Here is a 20,627-nt window from a genome sequence, read left to right as displayed (position 1 = left end):
TTTGTACCCACTAATTGGTTTTTCCTCACTCCAGTAAGCCGAATGTACAGTGGGAGGGGTGTGAACAGAGTCCTTACATGGAAAGAATGCTTAAGAAAAATTTAAACAATTTAGTCTTATATTGTCACTCCATCATACAAAACAGACAGACCTTTAGACAAAATGGCATTTCTTAATAACTGAGCTGTCTCTTGGAGAGGTCTCCTTTGCATATGTATCTGTGCCCCACTTTATTTAAGATTTCTCAACACTTTCTGCCCAGTGTAGGTACCTTATCAATTTTAGTCCCCTTATAATACTTTGGAATCCAATATTTGGATAAAGTTGGCCCATGGAGCATACAGTATGACTGCTTCTTCATAAGGTGTCCCATCTATTTAAATTAGGAGTATAAGCATCCTGGGAGGGATTGTGAAGAAAGAAAAATCCACAGAAAATCAAACATGGAAGCCAATTACTGTGACCATTCACCCCATGTCACAAATATCGCAGCTTCCCCCATGTTTATATGGAAAATTAAAGCACCTGGGCTCTGTCTGCATGGTTTTATACATTTTATACTTGAATAATACAGGCATAAAAACAGATTTTTCCATAGTAAACAGAGCTATGAATATTTGAATCTTGGCCAATATTTGGTATACCCTAGAAAATCCTGTCTGTGAAGGTTCTCAGTCATCCAGGTCATCGTAGTCAAAGGAGCTTGCAAAGAAAAGCGTCTGGACTTCTTTAAGTTGCTTGAAGACGTTTCACCTCTCATCCGAGAAGCTTCTTCAGTTCTCAGGTCAAATGGTGGAGAGTCCCAGATATAAACCTAGTGGGAGTATCCCCCCACAGAGGGACAAAAGGACCCCCTGATGATCCTCTAATCGCCTGAGCCAAGGTGTGAAAATGGGTGTGGGTCCCAATCAGCCAGAGTTTAAGGCGTTTTAAGTTTTTAAGTTTTTTAAGTTTAAGGTGCCTGGGGAGGGAACTCAAAACTGGATTATAGATGGCAGACAGTTGGTGTCGTAAACCACCGCCTCTGTTCAAAGATGGTCGTTCACAGGGGACGTAAATGGCTTCTTTCACTCCTCTTTCAAACCATCTGTCCTCTCTGTCCAAAATGTGAACATTGGCATCCTCGAAAGAGTGTCCTTTATCCTTAAGATGCAGATGGACTGCTGAATCTAGCCTAGAAAATCCTGTTAAAAATAGTAGAGAAATTTAAAGAACAGTAACAAAATAAATCCCAGTTCAATCTAATTTTCTCACATTTTTTGTATTCATGAAGAATTCATGGCTCCTTAAGATAAAAAGGCAGTGAGGTGAAGCTAAAAATCTATAATTATTCCACAAAATAGAAACTACTACATGTCCTGACTTAATGCCAAGGATCTTGGGTTTTCCCACAAAAAGTGCTCTATGCTGGGAAACCACTAATTTCAGCCTGGTTAGTGCAGATTATAGGATAAACTATTTCAGCTTTCTGCCAGTAAAGTCAAATTACCATTTTTCCCAGCATGGCACATGCGTGTTGTCCTTCTTTGTTCTAGAAGAGTGTGAAACATTAACATCAGCTTGAATCTGCACACCACACGGCTAAATGAATTACTTACACAAAGAGCATACAGAAGAGAGACAATCCCAGAACATCATGTAAAACAGATGGATATAAAACACAAACATCTAATAATAATGTATAATAATAATAATGCTATTTAATAATAATGCTCATTATTATAATAATCTGAATAATAATGAGCAAATATGAAATTTCTAAAGTAAAAAGACAACCCCTTCTCAAGATATTAGGACAATATATAAATAAAAACAGATTATATTAGCTCTACCAGTATGGTGGCTCCATGGTTACCACTGTTGCTTCACAGCAGGAGGGTTCTGAGGGTTTGGACACATGCTGGACTCCTGTATTTTATTTATTTATTTATTCGAACCAAGCTCCAGCTTCTCCCAACATCAGGCAGACAGGAATTCTAGATGCTGATATTGTTCCTTCCTGGTTAATAAAGGTTAAAAGAATACACAGGTTTTTGAACTACAGTTGCATGCTTGGAAATGTTACTGATAGTCACTAGTGTTATTTTGATTTTCACTGAAGAAACCTTTAAGTCTCTTGTAAATGGCCTTACCCTTTATAAAATCCCCCACTGATAATGCTGAGCTCCCATTCCCCTTCAAAGAAGTACTGAAGTGTTGTTTGAATACTATCATCATGTTCCGACAGGCTGTATCGTACCCCAGAGCTTAGCATGTTTCCTTATCCTACCAAATTGTCCTTTCACAGACACCTTAATGTGAGATACAGCACATAAAAGACTGAGATAGAAGGGGAAGAGATACAGGGATACCATTTTCAAGTTTAAAGTTCCCACATGGCTTGGAAGGTCGTTCTATCTGGGTGAGAGCTCTCTTTCTAACCGTACAATATGTGGCTTACAATCCGTTTATCTCCATCCAATCAAATGAATGGAAAGTAGGAGACAGAGGGATTGATTTTGTAACAACGCTCAAGCTATTAGTGTATCATTACATGAATGCAGCAGTATAATTGTCACTGACACAATGTCACAGAATGCTGCATTTCATGGAAAATGTTAATGGGCACCACGTGTTTATATGATGGGCTCATTTTAATTATTGTTGATTAATTGGTTTAAACTTATTTTTGTATTTTTGTCATCATTACAACCATTAAAAATATCCTTGAAAAAGTACGCCACACAATTGGCTATTTGTGCATTATTGTGCTAAATACATACAGACAATGCTTCTGATTTGAAAGATTATCTATAACCCTTTTCAGTCACTACTCAGTTTGAAAGCCACAAATCATTTTTACTGTTTTTCTTTTTCATATCTACAACACTAAACTGCTAGAGACCTTACAAATCAGGCCCAGCTGATGTCATAGACTTAAACAAAACAAATTTGTTTGGATACGATGCAGTCCTGCATGTTTGTTGTGGACCTGCTCAGATATATATATATATATATATATATATATATATATATATATATATATATATATATATATATATATATATATATATAATAAAGCCAGATCGACAAAACCAGGCTCTTTTATGTTAACTTGCTAAACAAAATCAGAAGCCCTGATCAGAGATGGGAATGATGCTGATTAACCTTTAGATATGAGGCTCTCCCATAGTTAAGGATTTAATTGATTAAACTGATTTAGTTTTGACAGAATGAGAGTGAAATTAATTCTACTGATTGAATATTCTTTCTGATAAACAGGATGCCAATAGATTGATCAAATTTCCAATCTATGGTTTATTAGCTGCAAGCAGCTGCAAAAAGGAATATTGATGCAGTTTTGCAGCTAAATACCTGCAAACCTTGGGTAAATAGACTTACAGTTGTGAGCTTCATGTCTGCATTGCTTATTGAGTACATCTTCAAGAAAATGATTAGCGAAAATGCATGTAAATGCATGTAAAAGATGGAAAAAAGCAGTCATATACTAAGTAAGAAATATTTTAGCAATATGGCTGAGGCTAAAGATCATACAAATCCACTTGACTGTTATTTAAGAAAGTTAGAATTGCTTTAAGCAATATGGACTATAACTAACTGACACAAATGTTTATTTTAGGGGTCACAGAAGCCCTGTGCACTGTGTTGAGACTGAAGTTCTAAAAACCAAAAACATTTAACTGAGCTGGGCCTGACCTGGCTGCTGACTGATATTAGGTTGGCTGTTCTCAACACTGGTATTGGCTCCAGAATCCATAGTGCTTGCACTTAGAGAACTGATGGATATCTCTCTAAAATATTGCAGATGGCCTTAGTTAAATAAATAAATAAATAAATACAACTTTTATCAAGTTGAACTATTACACGGGTTGAACCAATGCTATTATCACAGTAGATAAACTGACAAAAAAAATGTCAATTTCATAAGTTGATGTCATGAGTTTAACGTTTTATGTAGCCTTCTAAGCCAATAAAGCTAATGATTCACTTCAGATACTCAGATGGCAATAACAATGGCAATTTTATGTGCTTAACAACAAATGATAAAAACATAAAAACCCATATAGGGTTTACAATGCCTCAAGGCAGTGAAAACAGCAAAATAACATAAAAATTAAGCAGAGCAGATGTCAGGATGGTGTGCCCTGCACTCCTGTGGCCTTAAAACTGTACAGCATCCAGTTCCAAACCACTCAACATTTTTTATTTAGAGATCATTTAAAGGGTAAATCAACACATGGAAGCTGAGCTAAAGTTTATGCAGACATTCTGTATTTGTTTAGTGTGATAACAGATTTGTGTTTTTACTGAGCACACCTTTGTCCAATCGATCGTTAATTATTAATGACTATAGTGTGGTGGAAATACCCCCTATGCTTTCTTCAGCAAAAGGAAATGAACTTGGCCTAAACATGTAACATTTTTCTGCGATGAGGCTATAAGCAAAGAGGAGTGTGAGCATTTGTGTGCCGAAGTGAGTATTTGGCATAAATTAGGCAAGCCATCACAATTTCTGAGGCAGTTAATTGGACATGGATTCGTGCCATAGGTTGGCCAAAGCCTCTGAAGCTCAGAGCTCATTTGCTGGGATGCAGAACACCTTGTCAGGGTCACAAGGTGGAAAATCTTCATCCTACAAACACACACATAGACGTTTATCAGGCCCCAGATTGACTTCTTGAATCCTATCTGATATGAGCTATTTTTACATGGGATTAACTTCTTCATTGCAGAAATGCACTTGGATTTTCTGGGCCAAAGATTTGATTTGTAACATGGTTGTTGCATATTGAGGAAATATTTATTAGACGCAGTGTTGGGAAGGTTACTTTTAAAATGTATTCCATTACAGATTACAGAATACATGCCCCAAAATGTATTCTGTAACGTATTCCGTTACGTTACTCAATGAGAGTAACGTATTCTGAATACTTTGGATTACTTAATATATTATAATGCTGTTTACAACTACATGAATGTACTATTGCTGTGATTTATTACTGTTACTGAAGGTCCGCGGCTCCGAACCGTAGTAAAGGGACCTCTGGATAATACGGTGGGTTCCTGTCGGGCTCGTAGCCGAAAACTAGCTTTACTTTGTTGTCTGGGTCAACTTTGCTAGCGAGAGACAGAGAGAGGCGTTGAAAGGCTGCTCCAACTGAACTTATTGTTTCGGAGGAAAACACGAACACGGTGTACAGTCGAGTCTTAATAGCTTACTTACAACTGGGCTCGTCAGGCACTCTTCTTGGCTGCAGTGGTTATTATTATATTTACATGCTTCCAGCTCCCGTTTTTGCTCGATGACAGCTCGTACTTTTCCTTTTTCTCCCTCCCTCGCTCACAGACACATCACGTGTATGGCAGTCCATTCTCCCTGCAGCACGGACTACACTGCCTATGATGCTACATTCTTTAGAGCTATACCTGTAGCATTCTGCCTATTAGCTTAGCACAACAACAACAAAAAGGCCTCTCTCACCCAGGAAACACGCAGAGAGAGAGCGTCACCATGGCAACCGTAATGCCGCTTGGAACAACAGAACGTAGCTGTCAAACAAAACCCAAACAGTCCTGACCCGCCACAATATGAAACAGGGAAGTACCGCCGTGTAATCCATTTATTTCAACAAAGTAACTGTATTCTAAATACCACCTTTTTAAACGGTAACTGTAACGGAATACAGTTACTCATATTTTGTATTTTAAATACGTAACGGCGGTACATGTATTCCGTTACTCCTCAACACTGATTAGACGTTACTTTATGTTGCATTTTCTGAACTTGAAACCAGTTAGTTTCAAATGCTGTAGTTTTTGTCTATAATTAGTCGAGTACATAACATAAAGATACTACAGTATTTTACATGATACCTTTAACATGCTGAGCATCATCCTTTACGAACAGTAGCAATGTGAAAATGATGTGTGAAACAATTCATTTCCTCTCATCACATTTGCTGAATTAAAATTCTAGCAAATTGCTATGATTCATGGTAGTATGGCTGCAAGGTTATAGTTTGAGGTTAAACTGTCATATCATTCAGTAAGCTCAGTCAATTTGCCTACGATATGCCTCATAAACTAACAGAGAAAGTTATTTTTTAGCACATCAAAAAAAGCGAACATCTATTCATCACAGGGGCATCGGCTCTCCTTAGAGTGCCCTTCTTCTTAATAGCCCCTCTCAAAGTTTTTCATCTCCTGTGAAAGTAGCAGATCCAGTGACCTGTAGTGTAGTTTTCCTTTCACGCTGTCTCATGGTTGAACCTTGAGTGAGTCAATGTATCTTTCTGACATAAAGGGTACAGACGCAGTAACACAAGAAACAACTTCACCCTCCTTTTTCTTGCTGTTAACAAAATGCAGAGGTGGCCTTCTGAGAAAGATCTGGTTTGTCCATTGGTTTATGTAACTGCCATTTGGAGAAATATCACTCTGTGGATTTAGTGAAGCTGAGCCTTTGTAATCCGCAGCACAGATACTTTTACAAATCCTGTATTTAATTAGATTTTCCCATTTAGTCATTTGCAGACAGAAGCCTAATTCCAGCATAATGCCTACAGTGAGAGTGTATTCCTGGCAAGCCCGTGGATTGCGTCCTGTGTTCTACTTCAGTGTGTAATGGTCCAAGGAGTTCAATTTCACCTCAAATATCCCTTTCATTGTGTGAGCCTCACAGAACAGCAACTGGCTTACGACATGTTTTCTTTTATTTATCAAACGATCTGTGTTAAAAGTATTCTCGTGAGTTATTTTAGCAGCAAATTGTGGAGCATGTTGGACTTATGACGAGTGAGCCAATTAAATTTATAGCTCTTATATATAATACTGTGGAGTAATCCTACATGTGTGCTTTTTATGTGGGCTATAATATTTGATTTACAAGATAGCTTGTATTGCAAAACAGATGCAATTTGGCCAAATAAACTGTACAACAACACCATAAAAACAGGTTTAACTTGAATACTTAATTAAATAAAACCTTTCATAAGACAAACAGATTGAATTATTGAGTCTATGACAGTAATTATATGTCTTATTGAGGTGTCCAATACACATCACTGACTGGTTTGTTTGTGTGTGAACTGTTTCAACTGTAAGAATTCATTGTGTACTGACCACCTTTGATTGTTGGTCGTTGCATCAAGAAAGGAAGTTTAATTACGAGGTCAGATAAAACTTTTCAGCTGATGTTGATTTTCTCTAACTGTATTTTGGGAACTATACTGCTGTCGTCATGGCCAAGAAATGTTGACATGTCACTTCCTTTCAAAAAATTTGCCCTCCAGGCCTGTCTAGTTCAAATTAAATCCCCACGGACATTTGAAGCTATTTTCACAATCCTCATCCTCACATCCTCATCATTACTGAAAAAAACTGCAACTAATACAACTATATCAACACAATGACAAAATATTTTACTTAACAAATGTACAATGATAGAATAGTAGATCTTTAGATACCTCTAATACACTTGCTTATGGTTAGAAACAATATAATCTTTATTATAAAATATGAAAACCTGATCATAAGTAGTCAAGATTAGATGGATCCGATACTACAGAATTAGGTATTGGTCCAATATCAGGTAAATGCAAGGCTATTATCACTGATACCAAATACTTATACTGATACTTCTAGTGTATAACTTCAGCTTAATTAAGGGAGAGCACTTTGTCTTGATTTATAAGGTAAATACATCATTATTATGCAAAATCTGTTATCACTTAACTTACTTAGACTTAGATCCTCCCGCGCCGATCGGCGCATTGGGCGACAAGAGAGCGCCATCGAACTCGGTCTATCGCGGCAGTTGTTGCTTCATCCCATGATAGTTCGACTGAACGTAAATCTTCAAGGAAAGTCCTCCATGTTATTTTAGGTCTTCCTCGCCGTCTCTTTCCATTCTTCGGGTTCCACAGAACCGCGACACGGGCAGGTCTCGGGTCCGGTAGCCGAAGGATGTGACCGGCAAATCTGAACCGACGCTTGGTGACTTGGACATGGAGCGGCTCTACTCCCGCACGGCGATATACTTCTTCATTGGTAACGCAATCCCGATATGTGATCTTGAGCAGCCGTCGAACACAACGTTGTTGGAAGACGTCAAGATGGCGGTTGATCTTTGCCGTTGATTTCCAAGTCTCCGCTGCATACAGTGCCGTCGGTATAACGATGGTCTTCAGGAGCCGCAACTTGGTTGATAAAGGCAGTGCGGTGGTCATCCATATAGGTCGTAATCGTTGAAAGGCTGCCCATGCTTTCCCAATTTATCACTTAAAGGTGATAGATTTTTAGGTATATGTTCACTTCAAATGAGATAATTCATTTAACACATTTAGTGGGCTGGGTATTATTTAAATGTCTGAATATAGTTTATGGGTAATCAGTCTGCTGGAATAACAAAAACAAACCCGGTATTTAAAATAGAAATAAAAATAGAATGCAGTGATTTGCCAATATTAAAAAAATGTTTTATTTGCAATAGAACATAATAAACTGAGAAAATATATCATTTTAAGAAAGGCATTAGCTCATTAAGTCACTGGCAACAGGTCAGTAACATGGTTGGGTATAAAGGAAGAGGCCAAGCTTCACAGGAATAAAGATGAAAAGAGGTTCACGAATCTTCAAAAGAATGTGTATAGAATATTTTTGCAGCACTTTCAGAATAATATGTCTGCAGTGCATCCAAAAAGTCCAAGAATCTGAATAGATCAGAATGGGATGCACGTGGTCCTCAGGCCCTTGGGCAATGCTGAATCATGCCTATTAAAAATAGCATGACAGGTGAACATGATCCAGAAATGTTGTAATCTTCTTTGAGCCAAAGCTAATTTAAAATGGACTGAAACCAAGAGAAAAACGTCTGTGGTCACACAAAAGGAAATTGGGAATTTTTTTTTGGAAAACACGGATCCTACATCCTTTGGAAAAAAAGAGGAGCTGTACCATCTGGCTTGTTATCAGTACTCAACAGCCCCACTACTGCCTAGAGAACTTGCAGCATGCACATCTGGATAGGCACCATCAGTGCAGGTCTTAGAGCAACATATGCTCCCATCAAGACATTTTACTCAGCAAAGTACTTGCATATTTGTGCAAGACAATGATAAACCTCACATATCTATTAAAACTGCATGGCTTCCTATTACAAGAGCTTGTGATAGACTTCATCACAGTAGATGTCTTTCTGAAAGCACTGTAACTAAGTTTAAGAATTCAATCCACCCACTGTTATCATCGTCAATGCCCTGTACCAACATAGAGCAGAGCAGCTACCTGAACGCTACTCCAAAAGATGTCATCTGTTAATAATTTTACCTCCTCACTACGTACGACTCTGGATACTGTAACTCCTGTGAAAACTAAGACCTCTAATCAGAAGTACCTGACTCCGTCGTATAATTCTCAAACACGTAGCCTAAAGCAGATGACTCGTAAGCTGGAGAGGAAATGGCGTGTCACAAATTTAGAGGATCATCATTTAGCCTGGAGAAATAGTTTGTTGCTTTATAAGAAAGCCCTCTGCAAATCCAAAACATCTTACTACTCATCACTGATTTAAGAAAATAAGAACAACCCCAGAAGAACAATGGGAGGGAGAGCCTTCAGTTTTCAGGCCCCTCTTCTGTGGAACCAGCTTCCAGTTTGGAAGTTCTCTACTTTTAAGATTAGGCTTAAAACTTTCCTTTTTGCTAAAGCATATAGTTAGGGCTGGACCAGGTGACCCTGAATCCTCCCTTAGTTATGCTGCAATAGACGTAGGCTGCCGGGGGATTCCCATGATGCATTGAGTTTTTCCTTTCCAGTCACCTTTCTCACTCACTATGTGTTAACAGACCTCTCTGCATTGAATCATATCTGTTATTAACCTCTGTCTCTCTTCCACAGCATGTCTTTATCCTGTTTTCCTTCTCTGCTGCTTCTAGCAGCAGATAGCCCCGCCCCTCCCTGAGCGTGGTTCTGCTGGAGGTTTCTTCCTGTTAAAAGGGAGTTTTTCCTTCCCACTGTTGCCAAAGTGCTTGTTCATAGGAGGTCATATGATTGTTGGGTTTTTCTTTGTATCTATTATTATAGGATCTACTGTACAATATAAAGCACTTTGAGGCGTCTGTTGTTGTGACCTCATCACAGCACAGAAACAACCTTAGTGAAGGTTACAAACGATCTTCTTATGGCCTCTGACAGTGGACTCTTTGTGCTTGTCCTGCTAGACCTCAGTGCAGCGTTTGATAGTGTTGACCATAATATTCTTTAGAGCACGCTGTAGGTATTACAGGTACTGCACTGCAGTGATTTGTATCATATCTATCTTTTTAGAAATGGGTTTGTATGATGATTTGTAATACTTTCTAAATGAACATTAACAAATGCATCATAACTCATAACTAAAAATATTATAAAATATACTAAAATCTTTTATAATATTGTTTGCCTGTTTGATTGGACTCTGTGCTGGAGGTCTGGGTCTCACTGAGACCTTCCTCTCCTACTTTCTTTTTTAGAGTCCTCTTTTTTTTAATCTGTGTTTTATTCCTTTGTTTGTATAAATTGGTGGTGTTGCCACGGTAGCTAATAGCCTTCCTACACATATTGCAACTTGCAGTGTTTTTCATTTATAGACATGAAATGAGTCCACAGGATGCTTATAGTTTTCCCTGCTATTATGCTCTCACTCACTGCAGCCTACACGTGTCTTCCCAGCACTGCCAAGTCACATGACTGCACAAAACACAGCGACACAGGGGAGGGGGAGGAGCAAAAGCGTGAGCAATGCTATGGGAGTAATGTATTGAATGTACAAGAGAGATATTGAAACTAGTATCGACACAATACCAATAACAACTTTGGATTGATTCTGCCTCTCACCGAGATTCAATTCAATTCAATTCAATTCAATTTTATTTATATAGCGCCAAATCACAACAAATGTCGCCTCAAGGCGAGATCCCATTACTAGATTAGCCCTAATTTGTGAACATGTGTGGATGCTTGTTGCACCTTATGTGGATGACCTATGTAATGTAATGTAATGTGATATCATGCTATGAAATAGTGGACTTGGTAAAGCAGAAATTCACACAATGCTTTATTAAACCTAATTAACTAATAACAAGACCAACATTAAGCCTGAAATATAAAAACAACTACTGTTATCATGACGTTTTTCTCTATCAGGAAAGAACGTGAAGCCATTTCTTTCCCAAATGCCAGCTGGTCTCAGCACTTCCTTTCCTTTTTGTCAGAAAATCCTGATATTATAGGCTCATGTATTACTTGAGATATATAATATATATAGTAATGTTTTAGTTGAGTTACCTTAAGTTACCACATTATTGTGCTGATACACGTGACTGCTCACAAACTATGCATATTCAGTGTTTCTGTCACGGTCTGCGGAGACAGGCCGTGTGGTGGTGTGTGTGATGGACCCAGGTGCGTACACAAGTGAGTAGACGGGAGTGAACTTAACAGAAAGCGAGCCTTTATTATGGCTGAAGACAAAGTGTACAAACACAGCAGGGATAGCGTGACTAAACTAACTATAACTAAACTGGGAAAACTAATACTGTGACAAACTAAGAAGACTCAGAGACTATGATGATTACTGCAAAGACTGACCGTGAAAACATGGAGGTGGGAACACAGACGACGCGACACTGGCTGCATGAACCACAGAGACTAAATACACATGAGGGATGATCAGGGGAAGTGGCCACACATGGGAGCACAGCTGACACACATGAACCTAAAGACAGGACAGGAGAAGTGAAACTAAATACACTGACACTGAATACAGACTTTCAAAGTAAAACAGGAAACATGGAGATTAGACATGACATGAACTAAACTAACCACGCAGACATGACTCATGACAGGTAGACGCACGAACCAGGGAGACTGAGTACAGGGGAAGATGACAGAAACGACAACATGAACTTGGCAACATAAGACACACATACATAAACACATGAAGGGCAAGGGAGACTTAACACAAGAGTAATATAATTACAAATGAGCTAGAATAACTTAATGAACCTAAACAAACAATAAACATCAAAATAGACTAAAACTCAAAACACTGGGTCACTAGACCCAGGACCATGACAGTTTCATGTGACACCATAATTAGGCTGTCATGAATTTGATGACAATGACTTTGGATTCACATACAACACTAAATGAATAACATGATGGAATCCACTTTCATTTCATGACTTATTAAGCCGACTATTATAAATGGGTTTTATTGATTTTTTTTTTAAACAGACTACATGGTTTAATTATACCTTCTGATACCTGCTGATCACAAAATTACGCACAGGATTCAGAAAGTCCCCAGCTTTCTAGGCTGTATTTCAAAAACCTAAAAATGCATTAACTTAACATACGCTATGAAAGCTGTTTCCAGAAAAAAAAAATGTCAATATGCTTTTAAGACGGGTGTACTTGTGCTGTGAGTAGACATCCATCTGTGACCCATCATCCTTAAAGCACATTCCCTACATTAAATTCACACTGAACACTAGGGTATATCTTACCATAGTATTTGTTATTAGCTTTGCCATGATTCATTATTGATTTTTTAAAAAAACTTGATCTCTCTTCAAAATCATGACATTTTCAAAAGAAAACCATTTGAGAGATTAAGCCCAGGGTGAAGCTTCATCAATAATAGCCTACAGAAGCCAGTGAAACAAAAGTGGAATTTCAGCACTAGAGATGAACATATCTCTAAACACATGGCATACTTGAACATATTTTTTTTCTCAATGCTGCCTTTTCATAGTTTCTGCTTTCAAACCAACAGTGCAAATGGGAAGTCAATGCTGCTCTGTAAATAATGAACAGAGCAAAATCAGACGTTATTGGATGCACCTGCTTAAAGGGCAACTTTACTCTCTCAGTCAGCTAATAGACTGAACATTTCTGTTTTTGAAGGCTGTTGAGAGATAACCTTTAAAGATGGTGAATTGCTCCTGATGAAGTAGGGTTTGCAGGGGAAATTAAAGGTACATACCCCCCCCCCCCACCACCACCACCACCCTTTTTGTAATTGGATTCATACTGCAGGCTTAAAGGAACAATGTGCTCTAGACATTGTGAAGACAACATGCCCTCCTGTATTCTAAAGATAAGTAAAAAAGGGAATGGATTCATTTTAAACTGTTTATTTAAAGTGGGCTTCAGTTCCCTTTCTGGTAAAGGTCAATTTGCCATCTATCAATTCACTTATCCTTCTGCAGTCCATTGTTTGAAAGTTTATATCTAAAGCAGGAGCGCCAAGCATAAGGCCTGCAGGTCAGAATTGGCATGTCAAAGACACCAATCCAGCACAATGGATGGTTTTGGAAAATGTGGCAGAAGATATACATTTTGGACTTTTTACTAGGTGGCGATCGTGGCTCAAGAGTTGGGAGTTCGCCTTGTAATTGGAAGGTTGCCGGTTCAAGCCCCGGCTCGGACAGTCTCGGTCGTTGTGTCCTTGGGCAAGACACTTTACCCTGCCGCCAGTAGGCGGCCAGAGGGGCCGATGGCGTGATATGGCAGCCTCGCTTCTGTCAGTCTGCCCTGGGGCAGCTGTGGCTACAACCGTAGCTGCCTCCACCTGTGTGTGAATGGGTGGATGACTGGGTGTGTAAAGCACTTTGGGGTCTCTAGGGGGGACTAGTACAAACGCTATACAAATACAGGCCATTTACTATATTTTCATAGGTTTTACAGACATTTTTGTTTTTTTTACTGATGCAGACCTTCCACAGCCATTCATCCTTAACCAAAATAAATAAATAATAGATACAGTTTTACACATTTACAACTTCCAACTTTAGGCACTAATTTAAGCCTAAAGAGTCGCCCTTACAGATTTCTTTCATTTGCTACAGCAGCTTTTCTTTCAATCGCGATACCTTTTCTTACATTAAAATATCCCAGTAATTAAAGGTGTTGTTAAGCTTCTGCACACCGACAAAAAGGATTTACACTGGTCTGACACACTTGCGATTTACACATCAGGCCATGTCCCTGATCTGATGTGTCATGATCAGTAGGTGAGCGACCAAACTTGGCAGACAAGTATATCTCGGAACCCTAAGAGGGTTCTTATCTAGATCGCACATTATGATCATCATCATCGATTTGCCAAGTATCAGAAATTATGCTCCTCCTAAAAACTGAGCATACTCACAATGCTTTCTGTATATAGAGACTGAAGTGGTTCAAACTGTATGTAGCATGTTGCCATTGCACGTTGCCATGGAAACACATCTACATTTAGTTGGATATGTATAAATGCTCTTTTATATTTTGTTCTGGTTTACTACTGGCGATACTGCAGACTAGATTCTAAAGTAATTGATTAGTCTATTGGTATTTATCAGAGAAAATTTTAAATTGCTCTTTTCACTTTGTTTTAATAGAAAAATAAAATTTAAAAGGCTACCAAACAAGTCCTTTTGGGTCTGACACAATTCCATAACAAGGGAGAAATCAAAATCACTTCATTTTTAAAGTATCCTGTAACAGAGCTCTAATATGTAATGTCAGAATTAAACAACAACATTAAGAGTGGATTAAGCGGTGCAGCAGCGTTATTTTTTGACCTGATTCACCGTACAGCTTTATATATCCTGTTCTCCTGGCTGCAGTACATAACCAGTCCATTGTGTGCAAAAAACAGTCAAATAATATGGTTTTAGATGTTATCTAGTCAGCCAAGTTAATATTTAGTGCAGCATTTTGTGCAAACATAAATATTTTGACAACAACAGGTGGGATAAAATGTAAAAATCATCGTGATATTGTCTAAACTGCACAAAAATATGGAATGCATGACTCTGACTGACATTCCATAAGCTATTATGGCATTTATCAATTTCTATTTAACACTTTGAAGTACTGGTACTTTATTTATTATGTTTATGTAAGATTAATCTAAAATATCTCTCCCTTATATTTGGACATTTATTTAAATAAAAAAACATTAGCACATCACGTATTTACAGTCATGAGAAAAGAAAGTGTTATTATTATCATTGACAATGAAAAATAAATAAATAAATTATTATTGTTATGATTATTATTATTATTAAAAATAATAATAATGATGATGATGATGATGATGATGATGATAATAATAATAATAATAATAATAATAACATGGTCTTTATCAGGCCTTTAAAATTAGATAAATACAATAACAGATGAGCAACAGCACACTACAATTTTTTATTTAAGTGTTTGACAAAATGAAGTACACCGTCACTGCTTCTCTAGGAATTAGCAGTGTAAGTAGCAGCCAAGTGCGCTTAAACAAATGCACTTCCTTCTTACTTCTTGACTGGATGAGATTTCTAGATAAAAGAAAATATTACTTATTCCTGACATGCAGCCTCTAATGAGTCTTTCAGTAAACACAAAACCAACACAATCTCACCCAAAAATCACTTTCCAATTGCAACTGCAGTCTTGCTGTAACAGCACAGCACAGTTCATCAATCAACTATAAATGAGCTGGGTTAATTAATAGGCAGCCAAAGGGTATCTATAAACATTAATATTCTTCACTATCACGACTGTATCCAGACAGCCAATTGGAAAGTGGTGAGATAGATGTATTGTAGCTGCCTAAGGGTTGTCAGGGGGAAAATGCAAGGTAGAAGAGAGGTTAAGCACCTTGGGATATTTTGCAACCTCAACCTTGGGTAGTTAATTGAGGAGAAAACACAAGTGATGTGTGCTTCACAGTTTCTAGTCTCACATGTGACTGTTGTCCCCAAACAAATTAAACCCTATAGGTATTTCTTTTCATGCAGCTTACCAGTTATTTTCAAACTATGAAAGAACATGTCAGTCACAGTCAAATCACCAGAGACCTGCAATTCTCATATGCATGTAATTAGACATGACTTAGACTTTGTCATGTCTGATAACAAGCTGATTAAAAAAATTATCCAATTATGTCTTATAGTTGAGGCCTTACGTGGCTCGAGGTAGAAGAGCAGCATTAAATCAGTGAAACTGGGCAAAGATGGTGGAAACAAATGTCTTATACTTATTGCTCCGTCTGAAACTTTTTGTCCTACTTTTATGTTAACATTTTGTGCAACTGGATCCTGATCACATTGCAAATTCATAGAGATAAGAACTGAATCCTTTTACTATTTTGACTGAAGTTAAAGGCAATTAGACATGAATTACTTGGCTTGATTAGAGTAATACCTCAGGTTAGCTGGGGGGTGCATAATGATTTAATTTCAAAGATGAGAAAGAAAAAATATATTATTGATGAGCACACACGCGTGCACGCACACACACACAATGGTTTGTTTTCAAATAGGCAGTTGCATTCATTTATGCACTCATCTTTCATTCATATAATAAGGATTTAGCATTTGATGAGATCCTAAATGACAGGCACCTGTCTGAGTTTTGGGCATCTCCCATTTGATGGAGTAGTTGATGTGACAAACATCACTAGCACCATTGTGTAAAAATGTCTTTTTGCACCCCCCCCCATCTCAGTTTCATTACAAGAGGAAGCAGAAAGTTGATGTTGTAAGACAGCCTCCTGGGTTGCTTAATTTAATCAATAGTAGTTGATTAAAACCTTGCTCTCTTATCTCATATCCTGCACTTGTTATGATTGCCTTTGGGATCTGAAACCATATCTGCATATTTTCAGAATCTCAGAGGATGGATATTACAGTAGATAAACAGCAATATTTTGAAGTACATTTTAATTGAATATCAATGTTATAAATTATAAAATACCAAATTCAATAGACAGTTGCATTATTATTTTATTTTACTGCATTCTATATCAGGCAGTGGGTGTCTTTCCTGTTTATGAAAATAAATGCTATTGATTCAGCCTAAGTGGTTTATATTAAACGAAATCATGAATGTAGAGAGATGAAGGGAATTATATATGACAGATTCTTAATTTATTGCTAATGAACAAACAGCCAGATGTCAGTGTAGCTGACCTTAAATGTGTAAAAATATAAAGTCTCATAAGGTTATTTGTTTTTAAATAAATACCACAGAGCGCTAAAGTATTCATGCGCCTTCCCTGAGTCAGAAATGTGTTTGTTTTCTTTTTCAGTGACATTGAGTAATTCAATATTATCTCTAAAGTGCTGCTGTTGATTTAACTTAGCCTGCCAATATCTTTCCAAATGTTTTCTGTCACACCATATGTCATAATCTCAGATGTATGCGTTATGCACAACGTGACAGGGCTGTATGTAAAGACTGATAAAATAGCCTAAAAGTAGGATTTGTTTTAAGTTATATATTTTCAAAGGGAAACTCTATAACTACTTTAAAAAAAAATAGGTAAACAAATTTCAAGAAATAACGTAACACCATCAGTAGTTTTACTTTTCCTACTGTTTTGTGGTCAAGCATTAATCAGGTCACACAATATAAACATAAACCTTAATGTGGAAAATGACTTTTTCATTTTGCTGCATTTTAGCACTTCAGTTGGAAAAGCAAAAATGTGCTTTCATGGGTTTTTTAAAACAACTGATTACTAAGTGCAGTAGTTAGTAGTCATAGCATTTGGTGCATTTATCTGGGATTGAGTCAACATGCTCAAGTCACCAGGTTCATCATAATTAAAAATAAAATATGTCCTTCAGGGTGACAGTGTGCCTTACTGATTTGTTTTTAATAGATTTGCACAAAAATAGAAGTAAAATAAGCTACATTTTAGCTAAATGATAATGATAATGATTATTATTATTATTATTAACTTTATGAAACAAGTAGTACCACTGAGGCTGAGATCTCTTTTTATATTTCTCTTTTCTTTTATCTACCTACTAAATTTAAAGTGGGTCTATAATGCTTGTGATTCATGGTTCACACTAACTATTTATATACCTGTATCCTTTAACACACGTGTCTTCTCTGTCTTGACTGCTCCATAAGTCTCCCTGTTCTCATTAAGCTTTATTTAAAGAACTGGAAGCTGTGAGTAGGAGGGAGGATTGCAAAAAGGAAGCAAAATGAAAAGTGTCATATGTGTAAGTAGCCCAGCATATAATGTGTAATGTGTTGCTCAAACTAGAGCCACAAGATGGCATTAGGATTTGACGAGCCTTGTATTTTGACTCTCCCTCACAACCTTTATTTAACCAGGTAAAAACAAAACTCTTGGATTAAAAATCTCTTTTACAACAGTGTCCCCGGACACAAGGACAGCAGTACACATGCATACAAATCCATAAACTTAAACAGTTAAGTACAGGCAAAGAGTAGAAATAATAAATAAGTAAAGCTGTCAGGTGCTGGGTCGTATTTTGTATTGTTGATTTCTCATGTTAATATTCTATTAAAATCATGTGCTATTCTTAAGTTAAGGGTCGAGTTGAGTTATTTTGTATAACTTATGAGATAATGATATGTTCTAGTATTATTAGTAATTTGTCTTGGTTGAGTTTTAGTCTGGTTTATGTTTTTTCTGTGCTTCCCCGTCTATGTAGGTCCCTTGTGTCTCTCTCCTCTGTGTTCCTCTCTCTCTCCCTCTGTCTCTTGTGTCAAGCTTACGTGTCCCAGGTCATGTCTCTCCATGTTTCCTGTTTTATTTTGAAAGCCTTGTTTCTATGTTCATTGTGCTTAGTTTTACTTTCCCCTGTGGCATCATGATAATTTGTGTCAGATGTGTCTCCCCAGGTGTTTCCACTTCCCTCATTTCCCTCCTGTCTATTTAAGTCCTCTGTTTCTCTTTGTTCATTGATGGTGTGTCTGTTTTCCTTCCTCCATGTCACACTGGATTCCAGGTACCTCATGATGCTGGTCAGGTTACGTTCATATTTCATGTTCACAGATTTTTCTAATCATAGTTACTCTTGTATACCTGCTCAGAAGCATGTCCATGTGTCGCTTATCATAGTTTTCACAGTTTAGCTTTTCCCAGTTTAGGTTTTAGTTTTAGTTTAGTCTCTGTTCATTTTTGCCTTGTTTTGTATTCGTGTTTTTGGCCAAATAAACGGCTCATTTTTTGTTAAGATTCCATTCCGTCTCCTTAAGTGTCTGCACTCCAACACACCGGCTGCTCAGCTATGACATAAAGTATAGAAACAACCGAGCTCTAACTTTAGTGTCAATAATAATTTAATATCCGAGTAAAAGTAATTGTCTAATGCGAGAAACAAAATGAATTATAATGAATTACGCAAAACATTTGCTGCCTGAATTAACTGCATTCAAGTTTTAAATTCAAAGTTTTAAATGTAAACTAATGTGAGTGTGTGAAGATGCAAAACTGAAGTGCTTGTCACATGTCAGCACAGTATCTGCTGTTCCTAGGACTCCACCCTTCTGGACACAGCTCTCAGATGTTCTCCTGGGATCTGCTGGAACCACTTGCCCAGTTTGGAGGTAACCATTCCAATTATCATGAGGACTACTATTGCCTCCACCTTCCACATCTTTTTCTATCTCTTCTCTTTGCTCTTGGTATTTCTCAAGCTCCTTGTGTTCCCACATCCTGATTTTACTGTTATCATCATTGCTGTGTCTATCACTACAGCCTTCTTCCTCTGCCTGTTATCACCAGTATATCTGGTTGTATACCCTGCCTGCTAGCACCTTGCACCAGGCTGTTATGTGCTGGATTGTCTGAGGTTTTGCCTGGTGTTACAGACCTCAGTCTGTATCGGTCTTAGATGTTAAAGCTCATTCCTGTGTTGCCATGGTTAGTGCTTCTGTGCTGTCTTTCAATTTGGCTTTGTCCAACCACTGGTAGGAATCAAATCACTTTTATTGTCACATCACATGTGCAGGTACACTGGTACAGTACATGCGAGTGAAATTCTTGTGTGCGAGCTTCACAAGCAGCAGAGTTGTGCAAAAATACAATAACATAAAACAAGCAAAATATAAGAATGTACATATTTATTAGTCTCAGATTTAGCCAATGTATAATAATAGTATATGCATCACTGGATGTGTATACTAAATATGTGTGTGTGTGTGTGTGTGTGTGTGTGTGTGTACATATTTTACAAATTAGAGTAAGCAATAAAATAAAAATATATAGAGGTAGGAGAAATGGTGGATATTGAAAAATCCTATCTGTCAATAGCATATGCCGTGCAGAGGCCTGTCCTTCTATGACAGTAGTTCTTGCTCTCATTCTTTCGTTCTGCTGCCTGAGGTATTCAATTACATTTTATTTGTATAGCGCCAAATCACAACAACAGTTGCCTCAAGGCGCTTTATATTGTAAGGCAGACCCTACAATAATACATACAGAGAAAAACCCAACAATCATATGACCCCCCCCCCCCCCCCCCCCCCCTATGAGCAGCACTTTGGTAACAGTGGGAAAGAGAAACTCCCTTTTAACAGGAAGAAGCCTTTGGCAGAACCAGGCTCAGGGAGGGGCGGGGCCATCTGCCGCAACCGGTTGGGGAGAGAGAAGGAAGACAGGATTTAAAAAAAAAAAAAAAGAAAAGAAAGCCGTGGAAGACAGCCAGAGATTAATAACAAGTGTGATTCAGTGCAGAAAGGTCTATTAATACAGTGAGTGAGAAAGGTGACTGAAGAAGAAATACTCAGTGCATCATGGGAATCCCCCAGCAGCCTACACCTATTGCAGCATAACT

The sequence above is a fragment of the Neolamprologus brichardi genome, chromosome 2, assembly GCF_056152115.1.
Source record: "Neolamprologus brichardi isolate AB-2024 chromosome 2, ASM5615211v1, whole genome shotgun sequence".
In the NCBI taxonomy this organism is placed as follows: Eukaryota; Metazoa; Chordata; class Actinopteri; order Cichliformes; family Cichlidae; genus Neolamprologus; species Neolamprologus brichardi.
This window is presented reverse-complemented; position numbering follows the sequence as displayed.